Source organism: Ovis aries, chromosome 15 (assembly GCF_016772045.2).
Source record: "Ovis aries strain OAR_USU_Benz2616 breed Rambouillet chromosome 15, ARS-UI_Ramb_v3.0, whole genome shotgun sequence".
NCBI lineage: Eukaryota > Metazoa > Chordata > Mammalia > Artiodactyla > Bovidae > Ovis > Ovis aries.
This window is the reverse complement of record NC_056068.1, coordinates 36,059,125-36,081,140: the sequence shown is the minus strand read 5'-3', so window position 1 is coordinate 36,081,140 and position 22,016 is coordinate 36,059,125. Positions and strand designations below refer to the sequence as shown.

At 37.4% G+C, this 22,016-nt stretch overlaps 1 protein-coding gene across 50 annotated transcripts in view; it reads right to left on the bottom strand.

Annotated features, from left to right (window-relative positions):
• The window catches only part of SOX6 (SRY-box transcription factor 6), a 720,275-nt gene that overhangs the window by 197,736 nt on the left and 500,523 nt on the right, over positions 1-22,016 (bottom strand). The window lies entirely within an intron of this gene.

The window sequence follows — 22,016 nt, the reverse complement described above, 5'->3', positions numbered from 1 at the left end:
AGAATGGAAAACAGAAGACAAATGTGAGACATTTGCAAATAAATTGGACTAGAAATGGCAATTCTATGATGCATGGAGGAAATGCAGAGATCAAGTATGCCTTAAAGTGATGATGACATTTTATAAGAACAAGAAATATAAAAAGACTGACAATAAGCATAATGAAAAACTGCTCAATATCACTAGCCACTGCTGCTAAGTCACTTCAGCCATGTCCGACTCTGTGTGACCCCATAGACAGCGCTCCCCCATCCCTGGGATTCTCCAGGCAAGAACACTGGAGTGGGTTGCCATTTCCTTCTCCAATGCATGAAAGTGAAAGGTGAAAGTGAAGTTGCTCAGTCGTGTCCAACTCTTAGAGACCCCATGGACTGCAGCCTACCAGGCTCCTCCATCCATAGGATTTTCCAGGCACAAGTACTGGAGTGGGGTGCCATTGCCTTCTCCACTAGAGAAATGCAAATCAAAGTCACAATGAGACATAACCTCACACCTGTTAGAATGGCCATCACCAATAAGACAAGAGATAACAAAGGCTATGAGGATGTAGATAAAGGGGAACGCTTGCACACTGTTGATAGGAGTGTAAACTAGCACAGACATCATGAAAAGCAGTATGAAGGATTTCCCCCCAAATTAAAAATAGAACAACCACATGATTCAGCAATTCCTCTTCAGAGAATATATTCAGAGGAAACAAAACATTAACTTGATATCTGCACTCCCATGTTCATAACAGCATTATTTACAATATTTACACTAGCATTATTTACATTATTTACAGTAGTCAAGATAATAGCTGGAAACAACCTATGTCCATCAATGGAAGAACAGATAATGAAGTTGTGGTATATATACAACAGAATATTATTCAGTCACAAAAAATGAGGAAAGTCTCCCATTTGGAACAATATGGATGGAACTTGAGGGCATTAAGCTAAGTGAAATAAGTCAGACTAAGGAAGACAAATACTGCATGATCTCACTCCTATGTGGAATCTAAAAAAAAAAAACAACAACAACTTGTAGAAAAACAGACCAGATTTGTGGTTATCAGAAGTAGGAGTGAGGGCAGCGGGAATTGGAGGCCAAAAAAAAAAAAAAAGAACTAGAAATAAGTACAAGAAAAATAGAAAAATAAGTACTAGGAATATAATATACAACATGACTATAGAGGAACCAGAGATCAAATTGCCAACATCTGCTGGATCATTGAAAAAGCAAGAGAGTTCCAAAAAAACATCTATTTCTGCTTCATTGACTGCCAAAGCCTTTGACTGTGTGGATCACAATAAACTGTGGAAAATTCTGAAAGAGATGGGAATACCAGACCATCTGACCTATCTCTTGAGAAACTTGTATGCAGCTCAGGAAGCAACAGTTAGAACTGGACATGGAACAACAAACTGGTTCCAAATAGGAAAAGGAGTACATCAAGGCTGTATATTGTCACCCTGCTTTTTAACTTATATGCAGAGTACATCATGAGAAATGCTGGGCTGGAAGAAGCACAAGCTGGAATCAAGATTGCTGGGAGAAATATCAAGAACCTCAGATATGCAGATGACACTACCCTATGGCAGAAAGTGAAGAGGAACTAAAAAGCCTCTTGATGAAAGTGAAAGAGGAGAGTGAAAAAGTTGGCTTAAAGCTCAACATTCAGAAAACGAAGATCATGGCATTTGGTCCCATCACTTCATGGGAAATAGATGGGGAGATGGTGGAAACAGTGTCAGACTTTATTTTTGGGGGCTCCAAAATCACTGCAGATGGTGACTGTAGCCATGAAATTAAAAGACACTTACTCCTTGGAAGAAAAGTTATGACCAACCTAGATAGCATATTGAAAAGTAGAGACATTACTTTGCCAACAAAGGTCCATCTAGTCAAGGCTATGGTTTTTCCTGTGGTCATGTATGAATGTGAGAGTTGGACAGTGAAGAAAGCTGAGCACCAAAGAATTGATGCTTTTAAACTGTGGTGTTGGAGAAGACTCTTGAGAGTCCCTTGGACTGCAAGGAGATTCAACCAGTCCATCCCAAAGGAGATTAGTCCTGGGTATTCATTGGAAGGACTGATGTTGAAGCTGAAACTCCAGTACTTTGGCCACCTCATGCGAAGAGTTGACTCATTGGAAAAGACCCTGATGCTGGGAAGGATTGGGGGCAGGAGGAGAAGGGGATGACAGAGGATGAGATGGCTGGATGGCATCACTAACTCGATGGACATGGGTTTGTGTAGACTCCAGGAGTTGGTGATAGATAGGGAGGCCTGGCGTGCTGCAATTCATGGGGTCGCAAAGAGTCGGACACTACTGAGCAACTGAACTGAACTGGTGACTATAGTTAACACTGCTATATAATATGTATGAAAATTGTTAAGAGAGCAAATCCCTGGAGTCCTCATCAGAAGGAAAACAATTTTTCTTTTTCTTTTAATGTACCTATATCAGATAATGGGTGAACTAAACTTATTGAAGTAATCATTTCACAATACATGTAAGTCAACCTATTATGCTGTACACTTTGAACTTATACAGTGATGCATAAAAATTATATCTCAATAAAACTGGGCAAAAAAGAGAAGCAGATTTACATAGAAATGATACTGATTATTCATTTTGGATAAATATTGTAAACAAAAAAGGGAAAGAAAATTTAATCTAATTAATTTATGTCAGAAATAAGGAGCCTAAAATTTTCTCTGATGCTCATTTCTGAAGATCCTACTGTTTTTCATACCCAAATACACTCCAAATCTGGAACGAAGATGGTTAGTCATTAGTTTAAGTGGTTTGGTATCTGCTACTTCTACTAAAACACGGCTTCTTATAGAAAGCACAGTACATACTTCTGGGTAGCAGGAAAGATGCTAAGGAAAAGTACCTGGGAGGAAATGGCTTTTACTTTTTTCTTCTGTAAGTCACACAGCCACCATTTCACACTCTAAGTGAATAAACCACCCCAATCTCCTTGAGAGTTAAACCATGATAGCTGTACACAGGGCTCAGACACTTTCAGGATTTATCTATACGTTAGCAGAAATAACCACACAGGTGGAAACTATGCTTGTTCAAGTACAACCACAATGACATGAAAATTCTGATTCATTCATGAAAGCCACTTTGATAATCAAATACAATCAAAAGACTTGTCTGTCAGCTATCCATCATTACAAATAAAATCAACAGTTTTCTCACCTTTTCTGCTGTGCCTGTTATGTATGGCAGACAGCTGCTTCTGTGGAATGATAATGTTGTATGCCTGACTTTGTGCCAGCAAAGGCACCTTATTTGAGGATTTTCTGATTTTCCTATATTAAAAATTCAAAATGCAGATTTCTATAATGTCATTAGGGGGATATTTTTAAATAACTTTATTGTAGATATTCTGCAACCATGTCATTTTTTATTTCAGAGATCCACTTTTACTTTTTTATTGAAACATAGAAGTTTGGAGTTGGGAAAAACCTTCGTTTACAGATAAGGCATTTGAGGCTCCAGAGATAAACTGATTTGCCAAAGGTCATTCAGCAAATTATTGGTGATCATCAAGAAAATCTAGGTCACTTTTTTAGTTCTAAAATAACTCACAAGGCAAATTTGGCCAAAGGGTCTCAATATTCAACTTAGTGTTTTCACTGGATGTAAGTTCACCTCACATTTCTAAACTCTTTTTTTGTAAACAACTTGAATAATTGGTATGTCTTATTTCTAAAACACACAAAATAGATAAATAAGAAGGTGATTATAATTTGTGTTTAAGTACTTTCACCTTCATAAAACATTATAAAACAGTTACCACATAAATACATTTAAATGTTTACTTATAGATCATTACCAACTGAAAAAGATACCAAGCTCGAGAGGAAAAGTACAGAAATTTAAAGATCAGTGGTCAAAAATTAAGATAAAGGGCCAATGAGGACTCTAATACAATTCCAAATCAGGAAATGATCCAGTTTACAAAACCTCTTTAAGAAAATATGGAAGGTCTAAGTGTAGATATATCTGTAACCTCCTATATATGCCTATTTATCAATATGGATTTTTTTTCCCCAGATACCAGAGTCCAGAAATTGAGACAAACTAATCATAGTTTGAAACACCCACAGAAAATGTCAAAATAAAGATCCCCTCCACATTTTAAGCAATTATTGTCTAAAGAAAAGGTTTATGGTGTTGCCAAGCATGCTGCTTAGAAAATAGTTTAAATTCCTTCCACTTGAGAGAAAAAGGATCCAAAGTATATTAGCCTCTCCCCTCCCCCTCTGGTGAATTAATATTCCATGATATACACCACTGATGATGGGGGCACTTCTTTTCAATGAGCAGAGATCAGTAAATGGCTACTTCACAAAGAATAAAAATATAATTTGTAATTTAAAGTGTGTTTATTTATTTTTTTAAGTGGTATGTCCATGTTAATAAACCTTGCTTACGGAAAAAATAAAATAGTTGCTAAGCCATGGTGAGTAATTAGCCTTTTAGCATCCCCTTTCTTCAAGAATGCTTCCTCCTGAGCTGGTTCTTTTAAATAGCTCCAGTCCTGGCTGCCTTTGTTGGGCTTGAAAATTGTTCACATATGAGAGAAATTAAGCTCTCATTTAACAGAGACACATGCCTGTCAAGACCAGAGGAACAAAGACTAGTCCCTAGGGCCCGTTCAGCTCCCAGAGGCTGCCACTCATTCTGTTAGCAATGCTTACCCTTTATAGAATGTGTATAAAACCCAATAAATCATTTCATTTGCTGTGCTTAAAACACGAGTGCGCTGACCATTTTTCAAAGTGTTTTCTCTTATACAACTTCACAGCTAGTTAGTTAAATTTAAAAAAAAAAAAAGTCTTCAATTTTTTTTTTTCAGAATGTAGTTAAGACTTTCTTAGCCAAAAAGGTAATGAGAATGTTCCCAAACACTGTCAGCATAAATGAAGAGGCATTGTCTCCTTAATATCTTTCCTTCATTTTACAGTTAATAATTAGAACACCCATTTTATGAATTACCGGTGCATCACCCAGCTGTTTTTCAACCCAGATTCAGGAGCTAGCTCTGGCAAAAATGTAACTGTTAAGGACCAGAATGGGACAGACTTGCTCTCTATTTAAACTCAATATATTTTGTCCCTTTGCAAACACACAGCCAACATGAGTTCTTTCAGGGTGGAAATTAAGACTACTACTGAACAGCCAGCCCTTTTTACTAGGAAAGTGAAACAGTCTTTTTATAAACCAAACCAAAATACTCCCTCATACAATCTCATTTCCAAAGAAAATATGATCTTCAAGCTTTCTTAAGGAGAAAAGACAATGTTAACTTTTTCACAGAAATCTTCTCTGTATTGTCCCTCACCTCATTCTCTCACCTACTCCTCCCGCTGGGGGAAAATATGGAGTCCACGGTGAAAGACTAAAGACAAGACTTTAAAAGCTTCCAGTTTGGAGCAACTCATCCAAAATAGGGCAAAAGGTGGCAGACAAAATGAGTATAAGTCCATATTAATAAAATAAATACTTAACTAAAAAGTAAAATAATTGTTTAACCTGACTGTGTTGCATGTAGAGCAAACTTACCAAAGATTTACTTTAGCAATGTTAATCTTTCCACAGAGACACTGGGAGTTCTAGGGCTGACAGCTTCAATTCCCAACATGCTATGAAACCCCAAATAAGAAGCTGGTAGCACAAGGAACTTCACCCTGCTCCACAGGGGGAGAAAAAGCAGATCTGGGTTTGATAAGTAAAACCAGATCTACACAATGGTTATATGGCAAAGCCCTGCAATTAATGGAGACCATAAACAGTTCAAGAAGCTGGCACGGCAGTAGTTTCTCCAGAATAGGTTTCACTCATATCCAGTTAGATATTAATCAAATGTACAACTGGCATAAGTGCTCTGTGCAAAAACAGATAAACTGCAGATATGCTTTAGTATAAAAGAAAAAAAGAAAGAAATAGAAGTGCATCAGATGCTTTTACACTCATATTTATGTATCATTCCTGAATGATTTATCATTTTAAAATAATAAATTATTTCATTTTTAAACCGCAAATCACATTCTGCAGGCCTTAGCAGATGCAGATGTCAGACTATGGTAGTACAACAAAATTAATTAAATAACCCTTGAAAAAATAAAACAAAGTTTATTTATAAAAAATGACATTAAGGTGAACTGCCTAATAAGAACATGGATTTGCTTAAATAAAACATTATATGGTTCTGTTTTAGATTCATCCCTAAAGCCCTGAAAGATATTAGAATTTTAGTGAGTAATTACCCTATTTACTTCAAACAAAATGGGAGGAAATCGGAAAACCATATTAAACTACCACACATCAGAAATGAAATTCTCTCATTCTTTATCTTGCAACCCAATGAATAAATTGTAGTTGGAGAATTTATTGGTACTAGGAGATAAAACGTAACAAGCCAGAAAAGAGGAAATGGCCAAAAGAATAGCCACATCAACATTATGTTTCAAGCAGTAAACCCACTCCCAGGAAACAACCAAGAAGTCTTCCCTTCACAGCTTAATTGTTTTCAGTCAGCCACACTCGGCACCACCCCCACAGTTAGACAAAGTTCTAACTACTTAACACATCTCCTTTCAAATGAAAATGCAACACTTGGGGTAAAAACAAGAGAGACTAGGAAAAGGTGTTATATGCTATACATGCCACTGACATAATACTTCTCTAGGATATGCTGTAATTTCCTGCAATTAATACGTTAGCAAAGCTATAAGGATTTTTTCCCCTAAAATTATAATATTTCACTTGCAACACTCAAATTAAGTTTGTGTCACCCTTTCCATTATACAACTCTAATGCCAGGAGTTTGTCATTGGCTGCAGAAATGTGTTTGGTGTGGCCTGAAAGCGGGCATTTACAGGCCCTCTTCCTAAATGTGTTTCTCTAAAAATCCCCCTTAGCCATTATTTCATGTGGCAGGAATTACAAGCCATCACAAAACTCCACAAAGGAAACATGAATTTGACCTCATAATTCAAAACCTTTCAATGGTTTAAAATGCAAACATTCCTAAGTGGACATGGCTTATGCTGTGGCCAGACTTGACATTTGCCTGAAAGCTTTGCAGCAGAGACTACCTACTGCTCTCCATGTTCTAAGAACCAGAGTTAATTTTCATTATCTAGAATCACAGGGGGTCAGAGTCACGAAGAATTTTAGGAATAATTTTGTACAATGATCCTTATTCCTAAATGTATAGAAATGAGAATCGATGTAGAAGAATGTTTGCCAGAGGTGTTAGGTAAAAGAGGACCAGGACACCAAAAGAGTGTCTAACAGGCTTTAATGGCAAAGCGCTCCCGGGCGGGGTTCCCTGACTGAACGGGGCAGGTTGAGGAAGTCCACACGTCCAGACCTGTTAGAAGTTTGTTTATATATGCACACTGCGAGGGATGGGCAGGTTAATGGATGGGGGGTTTGGATAGGTTGCTGGGCTGAGGTGTCGCGGGCTGATAGGTCCTTCTACGGGGCGGAGGTGGGATGGCTTTAGCTGGTGAACTGTGCTGTCATTGGTCCCTGGGATCCGGGAGGCTCCTTCTGTTAGGGACCTTCTTGGCGGGAGGGAGATGAGGCGCGGCCCATCATGGTCCCTGGGGTCCGACCTTACAAGAGGTACTGTCATTTCAAGCAGACCAAGACGAGGGGCGGGCATCTTGAGGCCAAGCCTATGCTTCTTTCTGCCCTTCTATGCTTCCCTAATCCTATTCTGTTTCTCAGCGGGGACTGTGTCTTCAATAGAAGGGAGAATAAAAAGTTTTGGTGTGAGAAGATCAATAATTATCTCCACATCTTCTCTTTCCCTAGACTTGAAATCGTGGCCTATCTGAGCTATAGGGAACAAACAAATCTATGGAATTAATTCAGTGACATAGGCAAAGTTGGGAAAATTAGTAAGAGATGGAGCAGGCATAGAGGCAAAGACAGTAAAATAGCCTGAAAGCACTGGAAAGATCTATATCTGTGTATTTTTTTCAGTTATCTAGATACTTGGTCGTTTTTTTGATTAACTGAGTGCTCTATGAAGGAAACCAGAAATGTTATAACAGTCAAGTTGTAAGACTTGATTATCTATTTGGTGAACACAAACTATTGAGGTGATCACAAAGGATAGATATCTCCTCCTTTTCTGTTACTTGTATTTTTAAAGTAAAATAATAATAAAGTTAATTATAAAAGCAATGTATCCTTTTGCAGTCTTTTTAAAAATGCCTATTTTTATGTAGCCAAGATTGTACTGTATTTAGATTATTATGTTCTAGGGTTTTTTCCTGCCATCTAATGTTATGTTGAAAGCATTATTCTAAATCATTAAAAATTACTTGTCAGTATCATTATTAATAGTCTATAACAGCTGATCACATGAACATACCATAATAAATTTAATAATTTTCCTGATATTGAAAACAAGGGTCTTTCAATGTACATTTACATTTTTAAACTGATTTTCTTATACAAAAGCAATGTGTTAGAAAAAAATTAAACTAATCTAAAACAATAAAATAGTTTATAATTCTGCTACACAAGTCATTTGCCTTTGTAATCTTAACAACTTGCGGTATACTGTATATCACCAATCTGGCTTTCCATAGTCAGGGAATTGTTGAGAATGAAAGATACTGTACTTTACTGAGACTGAAAGATGCTGTATTGATAAGGGGGGCTGTGGACCTAAACAGAGGGTATGGAATCCACCTTAAAATGGAATCCATGAAAGGGCCCTATCAGAGACCAGCGTATGTGACAATACACAATAGAATGAAATCAGATAATCTCAACAGAAAAATAGCTGTTGTGTGGAGGCCAATTTCAAAAGCACAACTTCATTTTCCTTTGCCCAGGTGTCCACCCTTCCGTTACACATATTCCAGCCACAAGCTGGAAGTCCTCCAGGAGTAGACTATATGTTTGCTCTATCACTGACCTGGTCTAACTGACCGTCCAAGACTATCCTCCAGCTAGAACCCAATATTTCACTTTTGCATGCTCCTCTCTACTTTTCCAAAGACAAATATCAGGTCATCTAACAGTTTCTCCTCTCCATCTAATCTTCAAACACAAAATTTAGAAATTTGAGTCTGCACAAAGCATTGCAAAGAATTACATGGAATACAGTGGAGAGGAAACTTGGAATTAGGTTTTCTTTTCCTTGAACCTCTGTTATTCATCACTAAGGAAGGTAATAGCTTTCAACTCATGTGCACTTTCTTCCTCTCCATCACCTTCTGCATCTAAGCTCATTCTTCTATCAGTATAACCATGTTGATTCCTTCAAACTCCAGCTTCCAGATACTAAGCTGCTTATCTAGAAGCTATCATAACCAGGCCACCTTACTGTTTCCTGAGAAACCTGTGTGTGGGTCAAGAAGCAACAGTTTGAATTGGACGTGGAAATACTGACTGGTTCAAGATTAGGAAAGGAGTAAGACAAGGCTGTATATTATCACCCTGCTTATTTAAGTTCTATGCAGAGTAGATCATGTGAAATGCCATGGTTGGATGACTCACAAGCTGGAATCAAGATTGCCAGGAGAAATATCAATAACCTCAGATAGGCAGATGATACCACCCTTATGGCAGAAAGTGAAGAGAAACTAAAAAGCCCCTTGATGAAAGTGAAAGAGGAGAGTAAAAAAGCTGGCTTAAAACTCAACATTCAAAAAACAAAGATCATGGCATCTGGTTCCAGCACTTCATGGCAAATAGGTGGAGAAACAATGGAAATAGTGACAGGCTTAATTTTCTTGGGTCCCAGAATCACTGCAAACGGTGTCTACAGCCATGAAATTAAAAGACGCTTGCTCCTTGGATGGAAAGCTATGACAAACCTAGAAAGCATATTAAAAAAAACCCAGACATGTCACTTTGCCAGTAAAGATCCTTATAGTCAAAGCTATTTTTTTTCCTAGTAGTCATGTATGGATTTGCAAGTTGGACCATAAAGAAGGCTGAGCACTGAAGAATTGATGCTTTCAAACTGTGGTGCTGGAGAAGACTCCAAGAGAGTCCCTTGGTTGCAAGATGATCAAACTAGTTGATCCTAAAGAAAATCTACCCTGAATATTCATTGGAAAGACTGATGCTCAAGCTCCAATAGTTTAGCCACCTGATGTGAAGAGCTGACTCACTGGAAAAGACCCTGATGCTGGGAAAGACTGAAGACAAAAGGAGAAAGAGAAGGGAGAGGATGAGATGGTTAGATAGCATTAATGACTCAATGGACATAGTTTGAGCAAAGTCCAGGGGATAGTGGAGGACAGAGGAGCCTGGAGTGCTGCAGTCTAAGGGGTCGTAGAGAGTCAGACACTACTGAATGACTGAATAACATCATAACGTTCACAATTTTCAATGAAATGCAAGTCTGGAGAAAGAAGAGACTGACAACCACAGAGTGGGGGAAAGGGTCCTTTAAAACAAACAAATACCTGAACCAGCAGCTAGAGATCCTTCTTCTCCCAGAAGTTTCAGTCCTCTTCTTGCCTCCTTAGACAACATTCAGTGACAAAAGTGCCCTGTATTTAACTATATATAAATTAACAAAAGGCTTCTGCCAAATCCAGCTTTAAAAATGCCAAACTAAGACTTACATCTTTTATTAAATAACAGTACAAAAGTTAACGCTTTTCTGTTTGGGAAACTGATTCTTGACATCATCACAACTTTTGAAAGGGGACAAAAGTTATTAGAGAATCAAAAGTAAAATCAGTTTTCTTGGGGTTTTCCCCTCTTTACCTGTTAATAATACAACTAAAGGATGTATAAGAAAGAGCCAACATTTGAAAGGCTGGGAAATGAATGATTTCCAGCATTGGAACAAGCATGGCCTGTTTTTAAGTTTAGAGTTTTTTTAAAGACAGTGTGTTCACCATGTCAACATGTTCAAGAAGCAGAGTCAGCCTAGCTGAGAGCTCTTTCCAGCTCCACTAATCTCAGCCACTGTAGAAACTCATCTGTAGACATTTTAAGATAAAAATCATCCACTGAAGTGTATATTTAACAAAAGTCATGACTATGACCTGACTGGGGATGAACTTTACTCTTTATTCTGATTTGTGAATTCCTTAACTTTCATTGTTTAATGCTACAACTTTAACATTTTCTTAATAGATTGGGTGGCAGCTAAAATGAATTCAGTGTCTCACACTGAGACATTACATCTTTTGCATCATTTATTTTCTTTTATTTTGAACAAGTAAAAATATCTGACTCTAACATTAATAACTTTGAGTAGGAGTTACCTTATGTGAATTAAAAATGGTTATGTCAGTATATCCTTTAAAATTTAAAAGATATTTCTCTGTGCTATATCAAGTGTCACACAGTATATCAATTTTTATTTCCCATCTCTCAAGTCTGGTATGCATACTGTTTAACTTCTTAAATTCTAAGTACAGACATAATTCACAAAAGCTGGGCAAATGCTTGACTTACAGGAGATGGCATACATAAGATTTATATGAACAACTTTATTTTAAATAAGCAGGACTTTTGCATTTTGTGCCGCTACATCACTAACTTCATCTGTGTATTAAAAAAAAAAGCTATAAAATAAATTGAAAAGGTTCATTTACTATCCCACAAGCACTACTGATCTAATAGAAAAGCCCGTTTTAGTGTGAAAAGTAAGCATTTGACCCTAATTTCTAGAATAAAATGCCACATTCCTTTTTAGACACTCTCCAGGCAGTTCTACCTAATTCCTGGTCAACCATTTCTGAGTACCTGATAAACCTTACTCTCCTCTTACTGACAATTAAAATAGTTCTCCTTTGGCAGCCAGAGAAAATTTTTGTCCCTTCTTATGCTTGAGACTGCCCTGGTGATACTAATTGATTACAGTGCTTGCACATTGATTATCCTATATTCACATCACTAATTGTGGGTTCTAAATATGCATATGTATGTAAATATAAACATGCTAAACATGTAGTTGCAAAATATGTACATGTGTGTTTCACTGTTAGGGACTCTGAATTTATTCCTATAGCTCATACAACAATGATGATAGTGATAGATAAAATGCATTGAGCACTTAGTTCAGTTTTTTTTTTTTTAAATGATGATCTCTAACCCCACAGCTGCTGCTGCTGCTGCTAAGCCACTTCAGTCGTGTCCGACTCTGTGCAACCCCATAGACGGCAGCCCACCAGGCTCCCCCATCCCTGGGATTCGCCAGGCAAGAACACTGGAGTGGGTTGCCATTTCCTTCTCCAAAGGATGAAAATGAAAAGTGAAAGTGAAGTCGCTCAGTCGTGTCGGACTCCTAGCGACCCCATGGACTGCAGCCCACCAGGCTCCTCTGTCCATGGGATTTTCCAGGCAAGAGTACTGGAGTGGGGTTGCCATTGCCTTCTCCAATCCCACAGCTAGTAAGGTACTATCATTATTCATTTTTTTAGTAATTAGGAAACACATGCTCAGAGACATGAAGTAACTTTTGTTATAGCTGCTGCTGCTAAGTCGTTTCAGTCGTGTCTGACTATGTGCGACCCCAGAGACGGCAGCCCACCAGGCTCCCCCTTCCCTGGGATTCTCCAGGCAAGAACACTGGAGTGGGTTGCCATTTCCTTCTCCAATGCATGAGAGTGAAAAGTGAAAGTGAAGTCGCTCAGTTGTGTCCTACCCTCAGCGACCCCATGGACTGCAGCCTACCAGGCTCCTCCGTCCGTGGGATTTTCCAGGCATGAGTACTGGAGTGGGCTAGTAAGTAGCAAAACATGTTACAGAACTAATAAGTAGTAGAACTGGAATTTAAATCTTGATTTATTTGTCCCTGATACTTGTGCTGGTTCTGGATTACATACGCTCTGAAGCAATGCATTTTATTCTTTCTACCTTCTATTTATATGTACAAATCCAGCTTAAAAGTACATTCAGATTCATACATTCCTCATATATATCAAATTAGCCGATTTCACAGAAAAAAATAATTTTAAACCACTGCTCACTTTCAATACTGCAGAAGATTGCTATAAAAACAAGTACTAACATTAAAGGTGACTGAGCCTCAGCATAGAGACCTATCACTTTTAAGCTCCTAGAAAGTACTGGGTCAGCCAAAAATGCATTTGGATCCACAGAATTTTTTCGCCGACTCAACTGTATCATTAACTAAGACGTTTATATGTAAATACCAAAAGAATTGGCAAGGGTGGGATGATTGGGAGAATGGCACTGAAACATGTATAATATCATATGTGAAACAAATCGCCAGTCTAGGTTTGATGCATGATACAGGATGCTCGGGACTGGTGCACTGGGATGACCCAGAGGGATGGTATGGGGAGAGAGGTGGGAGGGGGGTTCAGGATGGGGAACACGTGTATACCCGTGGTGGGCTCATGTTGATGTATGGCAAAACCAATACAATATTGTAAAGTAATTAGCCTTCAATTAAAATAAATAAATTTATATTAAATATATATGAATAAAAAAAGAAAAAAAGAAGCTAATACAACATTGTAGCTCAATTAAACTTCAATTCAATCAATTTAAAAAAAAATTGGGCTTCCCAGGTGGTGCTAGTGGTAAAGAAGTGAAGTGAAGTGAAAGTTGCTCAGTTGTCCATGGACTGTATAGTCCACAGGATTCTCTAGGCCAGAATACTGGAGTGGGTAGCCTTTCCCTTCTCCGGGGTATCTTCCCAACCCTGGGATCTAACTCAGGTCTCCCACATTGCAAACGGATTCTTTACCAGCTGAGCCACAAACCTTCCTGCTAATGCAAGAGACTTAAGAGGTTTGGGTTTGATCCTTGGGTCGGGAAGATCCCCTGGAGGAGGGCATGGCAACCCACTCCAGTGTTCTTGCCTAGAGAATCCCATGGACAGAGAAGCCTGGCAGGCTACAGTCCATAGCACTGCACAGAGTTGGACATGACTGAAGCAACTTAGCATGCACGCACCAAAAGAATCACTTAGCCGCAAATATATTTCATACCATGTTACAAAAAGATTCCAATTTTGTTCTTTTTATCTCTTTTTTGTGAGGATGCAGCCAAAGTTGTACTAGTTCTGAGATATAAACTGATTCTAACAGCCAATCTTCTTCTTTTTTTTTTTTTTAATTTAAGGATAAAGAGAGTGTAATGAGATTTTAGATGTTAGGTATTATTATCTACATTTTACAAACTGGGAAACTAAAGTGCACTAAGATTTTCATATCACAAAAAGGGCAAATTGAGTTACAACCTGGAATGTTGGAAATAGTACTAGTCTTGTCCCCGGGATGGTGGAGCCTGGTGGCCTGCCGTCTCTGGGGCCGCACAGAGTTGGACACGACTGAAGCGACTTAGTAGCAGCAGCAGCTTGAAGTCAAAGACAGTTGGCTTTCACTCATGGCTCTGACAACATGTAGCTTTTTAAGCCTGGACAAGTTGTTGTCTATACCTCAGCTCCCTTGTATAAAGTAAAGGATTTGCACCAGAGAAAGAGTTCCAAAGAAATTCCAAAGAAAAACAGAAGTGGGAACTTACATATATTTGGGAACTTTTTATTTTACCAACTAAAATTACTGGAAAACAAAGAAATGAAACACACACCATCTATTATTACCTATGCTTCATAAAAGGAAAGGGCATTCTAATTCCAAAAAAAAAAAGTAAAGAAAACATAAACTTAGGGTTATTTTTACGTATAGCTTAACAGTAAACTCACTATATTGTTGTACAATAGAAATAGGTACCCACCCTACCCCTGATCAGTGAGTGAGAACCATGAGGACCACCAGAGGATGTGTCCAAGTTTAACATTCTGTGAAAGCAGAAGAATGGAAGTGGAACATCTGACATCTCTCAGGGCAGTGCTCCAGCAATACTGTCTTAAAATTCCATCATTAAAGAACTGTCTTTATAACCTTTGCCATATCCAAGTACCCAATTATTACTTACTTATAGTTTTAATTAAATTGACTATTTTTTTTGCTTAAATACATTTATTTCAAAAGCACTACCTCAAATAGAAAACCAATAGGAAATTCAATAGAAAATCACTTGTTAAGTAAATGATAATGTAACAATAAAAATAAAAGTTTTACTTTAATTCAAGCACTATTGTCCCCCAAAGCTCCAAGACTAAGATGATCTCTCTTGCCTACAAAGAGAGAGATTAGCACAACCTGAAAAGGGTTTAAAGTGTACTAACACTAAACTGAGCCCTCAGTGTAATCAGAGAGATCAAGGGAAACAGAGAAATGAGCTGCTTTTTCCCTGGGGAACTGATTCTATGTTATGTAATGTCATATGCTGGCACCACCTGGATCATCCGCCCACTGGGCTCCATACCCTCCTGCCCCTTAACAGGTAATGCACTCTCGCACTCTTCTTTAATCCCAGAGAAGGAGAGGCTTTGGCTTCCTTGAATTTTCCCTGATTTGAGAAGGAGCTGGGGAGTAAAGTCTGAGAGATAAGCAGAAGTAGATAAGATACAAGGGAGAGTCACCTAGAGAGAGTTCAGGAAACTAAAGAATAGTGCATGAAAAGCATTGAGATTCACCATCAGGCTCTGGTCAGCTGAATGAGATCTCTGCCATAACAAAATAGGTAGTAAGCTGATTAATAATTCTATTATAGCAGCTAAAAGAATCTGGTTCGGTATAACCTCTTTTTATTTCTAGATCCACTCCAACTTTAACCATCTAGCGTGATTAACTAACGCAGCGTTTCTAATCCACAATAAGAATTTATATTTTTATCTAAGGCCATTGCTATTCATGAATTATAGCAGCTTTACCTATTCTTTATAATTCAGGAACTTCATTATTAAAATGTTAGAAGCAGGCTATAGAGCATCTATCATTACTTAAAATGTTAATTCGATTACATAAAAGAAATAATTAGATTTGCATTTTTATCTTGGATTTAAACTTTCAAAGATCACAGCAGCCTGCCCATGGGCAATTAAAAACAGCATACAGCAGAGAAATAGAGGAGAGAGGGTCTGTTTTTCCCGGCTAATTCATGATTGAAGATAGAATTACAAAATATTTTAAGGGTTTGCTGAAACTGGGGGCTAATCCTAGACTTCTAAGCTTTGTTTAGAACTCATTTCATTGCGAGAGTATCAGATACACATACAATGCTAATAGAAGTATCGAGTTACTTTCAATGGGTTTATTTAGTCCTGTTCAGAGGCTGTTGAAAGGAGATCCCTTACCTGATCAATAACACCCAAAAAAGGACTATTTGCTAGAGCCAAAACAGGAGCAGTGTAATTGCTTTTTGTTTATCAATGCTAAATACAATTAACAAAGAGATACAACATATACAACATAAAACAGAGGAACTATGTGAGATTGCAAGGTTCCTCACTTTCCTCAGTCTTTTCTGCTGTCCAGCCAATTCCAAAAGACAATAAATGCAAGGTCCAGCTCTTAAAATTAGAGGTCAATTAGATACTAAATGATGAAGCATATCTTCAAATATATATCTATTATTATTATCCTGGCAAAAAATTAATTAACCAGGTCATGCAGGCCATGAAGGCTAATGTACAAAGTAATTATTTCTGATCTTTAGACAACTACTTCACATAAAAAGGTAGTCCTTATTCTGCTCAGCAGATACCTGAAATGCCTGTAGTTAATCATATTGAAGGAAACAAGAGGCAAGGTTTATCTCCTTAAAAGGTGAGAGTACATCTCAAGTTATTCTGTTTAATGGTTTAAGAACAATCACCTCTCTACTCATAATATTAATACGACTACTGGTTATGTAGGAAGAAAGGAGAACACAATTTAATGGCACTCCACCACATGACAAACACACAGACGCACAATGCAAACAGCACAGATGAATATATTATAATCAAAATAGAAAACACTACGTATGGAAAATACTCACATACTCCTAAAGAACAGAGTGACGCTTCAGTGAAGAGACAAACACTTAGTTGTATAAATAAGCAGCATGTGTAATCAGAGAGTTTAAAAGAGAAGTTTTCAGATAAGAGAAAGTATCTGCCAAGCAGCAGCAATGGCATTAGTTCAGACCTTCCACAGACTGAGTTCATCATCTAATTCATGTATTAAATGGTGACAGAAAGACAATGAATATTATATATTAATCATGCTAAGTCGCTTCAGTCATGTCTGAAACATGTCTGGAAACACTTCAGTCATTTCCTTCTTCGGGGGATCTTCTCAACCCAGGGATCAAATCTGTGTCTTTTATCTCTCCTGCATTGGCAAGCATTTTCTTTACCACTAGCACCACCTGGGAAGCCCATATATTAAACATAATGATTAACAAATAACCACAAATTTCAAGTTTCACAATTTTATCCCCAACGGTATATGTATATTAATTAACTGAATCACTGGCTCTGGCCCAGGAAGCCAAATGCCAAATAAAATCCCAACCAACCAGTCCCTTCTTAAGAGACCACTGTTGACAGGTCAGTGATGTGAGGAGAGGACACTGTCTATATAGTACACAACACAGCCACTTGTATTAACTCTAAAATTGAGGTCTAAAGAGACATGAATATATGGATCACACTATTCAGGTCTGGAAAAAGAAAGTGTCTCATAGAGATATTTTAATAAAGTGAATCCTCTTGCAAAGATTAAGTTCTAGCAACAAAATGCTGTCATTAAATATATTTCTACTGACATTCTATCAAAACCAAAAAATATGATATGTCCACGAAGAATGTCTTCTCTAGATTGCAAAACCATGACATGGTCAAATGAGGTTAGATAAATAAATATATGGATGGATCAAGAAATCAAGAGTTATAAAATATTTTCTAGTTCGCATAGATTAGACATATTTAATGACTGATTAAAATGTTGTAAATATGTGCTGATATATCCAATGGATTCAAAGTGAATTTTGTTTACTAGTCAATATAATTCATAAATAAAATGCTTCAAAAGACTAACTAAGATACTATGGTACAATGTGGGAGACAAGGAGAAAGAAATTACTGAAGCAGTTATTTGTTCTTTGGAATTACAGCAAGAGCAATATTCCCAAATTCAAGGATCCATATTCCATGATCTGTTAGTTTTGCTTTCCACAAACTGGATAAAAATTGTGCCATTTCTGTCCATGCTAAGTTGCTTCAGTCATGTCCAACTCTTTGCAACCCTATGGACTGTAGCCTACCAGGCTCCTCTGTCCATAGGATTCTCCAGGCAAGAATACTGGAGTGGGTTGCCATGCTCTCCTCCAGGGGATCTTCCCTACCCAAGGATCAAACCCACATCTCGTGTCTCCTGCACTGGCAGGTGAGTTCTTTACCAGTAGCACCACCTGAAAACCCCCATTTCTGTCCTGGAAATAGCAAAAATATCTAACTTTCTGGCCTCATATCCAGGGGATTATCCAGGAGAAATATCAATATGGAGATATTGATATTCTCCATATCTCAGATATGGAGATGATACCACCCTATGGCAGAAAGTGAAGAAGAACTAAAGAGCGTCTTGATGAAAGTGAAAGAAGAGAGTGAAAAAGTTGGCTTAAAGCTCAACATTCAGAAAATGAAGATCATGGCATCCAGTTCCATCACTTCATGACAAATAGATGGGGAAACAGTGGAAACAGGGGCTCCACTGTTTTTTGGGGGGGCTCCAAAATCACTGTAGACGGTGATTGAAGCCATGAAATTAAAAGACACTTCCTCCTTGGAAGGAAAGTTATGACCAACCTAGATAGCATATTGAAAAGCAGAGACATTACTTTGTCAACAAAGGTCTGTCTAGTCAAAGCTATGGTTTTTCAAGTAGTCATGTATGGATGTGAGAGTTGGACTATAAAGAAAGCTGAGTGCCAAAGAATTGATGCTTTTGAACTGTGGTGTTGGAGAAGACTCTTGAGAGTCCCTTGGACTGCAAGGAGATCCAAGCAGTCCATCCCAAAGGAGATCAGTCCTGGGTGTTCATTGAAAGGACTGATGCTGAAGCTGAAACTCCAATACGTTGGCCACCTGATGCAAAGAGCTGACTCATTTGAAAAGACCCTGATGCTGGGAAAGATTGAGGACAGGAGGAGAAGGGGATGACAGAGGATGAGATGGTTGGATGGCATCACCAATTCAATGAACATGAGTTTGGGTGAACTCCAGGAGTTGGTGATGGACAGGGAGGCCCAGCGTGCTATGGTTCATGGGGTTGCAGAGAGTCAGACACAGCTGAGTGACTGATCTGATCTGTTCTGATCCAGGGAATTACTTACTGTGTAACAGATTAGAGGAATCACCATTTTCCCCAAAGCACAAACAGAGGGATTAGAATTCACTAAGCAAACAGCCTACTAAAAGACCTGTTGATATTAACGAATTTTTAAAATAAAGTTATTAACATGATTTTTTAAATGGTAAAAAATGACTCATCAAAACTATAAAAACACTGGTTCATAAAATCATTCATTTTACGATTTCAGCATGGCTTAAAGACCATGCATGCATGCTAAGTCATTTCAGCCGTGTCTGACTCTGTGTGACCCTATGGACTCTAGTCTGCCAGACTCCTTTGTTCATGAGATTCTCCAGGCAAGAATACCGAAGTGGGCTGCCACGCCCTCCTCCAGGGGATCTTCCCGACCCATGAATGAAAACCATGTCTCTTGGATCTCCTTGGCAGGCGGGTTCTTTACCACTAGTGCCACTTGGGAAGTCCACATAGTCTTAAAAAGTATCTCTTTAAAAATTTAGTTATAAACTACCAAGGTGAAATCACATTAAAATTATATTCAAGGAAAAAATACATAAATGAAATAATTTCTAACTACATACACAGAATAAGTTTTGAATGACTGCAAATAAGAAAAATAAGCTCAAAGACTTTTTATAATACTATCTTAATCCTGCCTTTTCCTATCGCTAATGAAGAATTCTGCCTTTCAATGTGTGCATATCATTCAGGTTTTCATTTGCTTCCATTATTATAGACCCAGATGTGTTTGTGTGTGGTTGTTATAATAGGTTAGATACTCTTTCCTTTCTTTTTATTACAGAAAATAAAATTTTGGAATTTTATTGCAAGTTCCAAAGCAACAAGCATTAATTCAGAAGTCAGCATTCTGAACTAAAAGTAAAGAACAATCTTCAACATAATCACCTGATACTTATGATCTATGGCCAACTGCCAAGGCTCTTGCTGACCCTGTTAGGAAATAAGCTCTAGAATACAAGATTTTAAAAGAAGGAAAAAGGTCAAACTTGGGATCTCAAATTGTCACTGTATTCATTCAGTTTTAGAAGAGAAGTTAGGTTTTGTATTTATTACCTAATTTTAATCTCTGTTTTGTTTTGTTTTTAAAAGAGAGAATGTTTTTTCATGATAGAAAAATGTTTGAAGCATTCCTTAAATCTCATATTTTGCTTAAATTAAAATGAGTCCAACAAAAGTCTCTCTCTTAAATTTGATCATGCCTATGGCTGGCCAAAAACCTTATGTGAAAATACACTTAACCCATTTCCCTCCCAAGAAAATAACTAAAATTCTGAATATCAAATATGTGCTTTGTGTCAGAGATGAATATGTTTTGTGTAAGGAGTAAATGTTTTTCAGTATTTGAAAAATTCTTTGAATGGTCTTATACTCGATTAGATAAACACTGACAGTGAAGCAGTAGTTCAGGACAGATTAAACTGTAATACAGATTATTGCCTCCTCTTTTTTTAAAAATAAAATACGAATTCCTGTTACAAAGAATCCCATATTTCTAAAATTAATGTAACTATTTTGAATCTGTCTATGATTTTTATAGTTTATACTGATGAGATCAAGGCCTGAAAGGCTTCAATTTTTAAAAATTTAAACAATGAGAAATATGTATAAAATTTAAAGCAATTGAACTTCTATTAAAACACTTGGAAAACCAATTTCCTTGTCTTCTCAAATTGAACATTCTGACAAATAATATTTTAAGATCATGTTCTAGTTTCCTGAAAAAGATTTCAACTCGTACAGTCGTTATGACTATAAAATATCATCAATAAATGCCTATAATATTTCACAAAGATACTCTGAACTAATTTTGTTGCTATTCATCTGAGATCCTCAGTACCACAGGTACACGCCAGTTAAGACATCCAGTTAATGCAAACAACTTTGGACTAAGAAGTGAAATATATTCAAAACAAATAACGAAGTAGGTAATAAAGAGGTAGTAAAAAGATTAATAATAAGTAACTGATATGAAAACATCTCAGGGAATTTCTTCCATTTCTGCTTTACAAATAGGAGAAACAGAGAGTATTCTAAACAATCAGGTTATTTAACACCTACCAAGTTCTTAGAGAGGAATCTAGAGAAAAATGTAGGAAGCCACAGGCTAAAACTCTTGACCTTAGCAGTGGGAGACACACTGAAAATTGTAATAAGGGCAGAGCAAGGGAACACCTGGACAGTTATTTAATTAAGGATCTCAGCATGAGTCATAAGATATCAGGATAAAAAAATTATTCCAAGATTTAATTATAAAAGCTGACTGTCCAAAATGCCAGAGACATACTATCTATTATGTTTGGATTCATTATTTTGAAATATATAGACTTGAGTATGGAATACAGAATCAGAACTAATTAAAACAACAACAGCAAACACTAGTTAAAACTTCCTAGTAAAGACGGGCAAAGTGCCAAATTAGGTACAAATACTTCTTCACACACCAAATCAGTATTTTAAATGCAGTGACTACTACCCGGAACACTAAATGTGACTACACAATGAAGCAAAGATCTAAATCATTGACTTTTCATTGGTAAGGTGAAATAAGTAATAACTTTCTGTAAATGATTTTTAAAAACATAGGAAGGTGTAATACTAATCCCAAGGAAAGGACTAATATAATTCAGAATATAGTGCCCCAACTAGGCTGAATAATATATCCCAGTATAGAAAATATCTACAACAACCAAGAGAAACCCAGAGGCTGTGGTGGGTACGTGTAACTCTGGTATCAGTATGCCTGAGGTTTAATCACCAGACAACCAGTTGCTTACTCTAAGGCTTTCTAGAAGTCAGACACCCACCTATGAGCA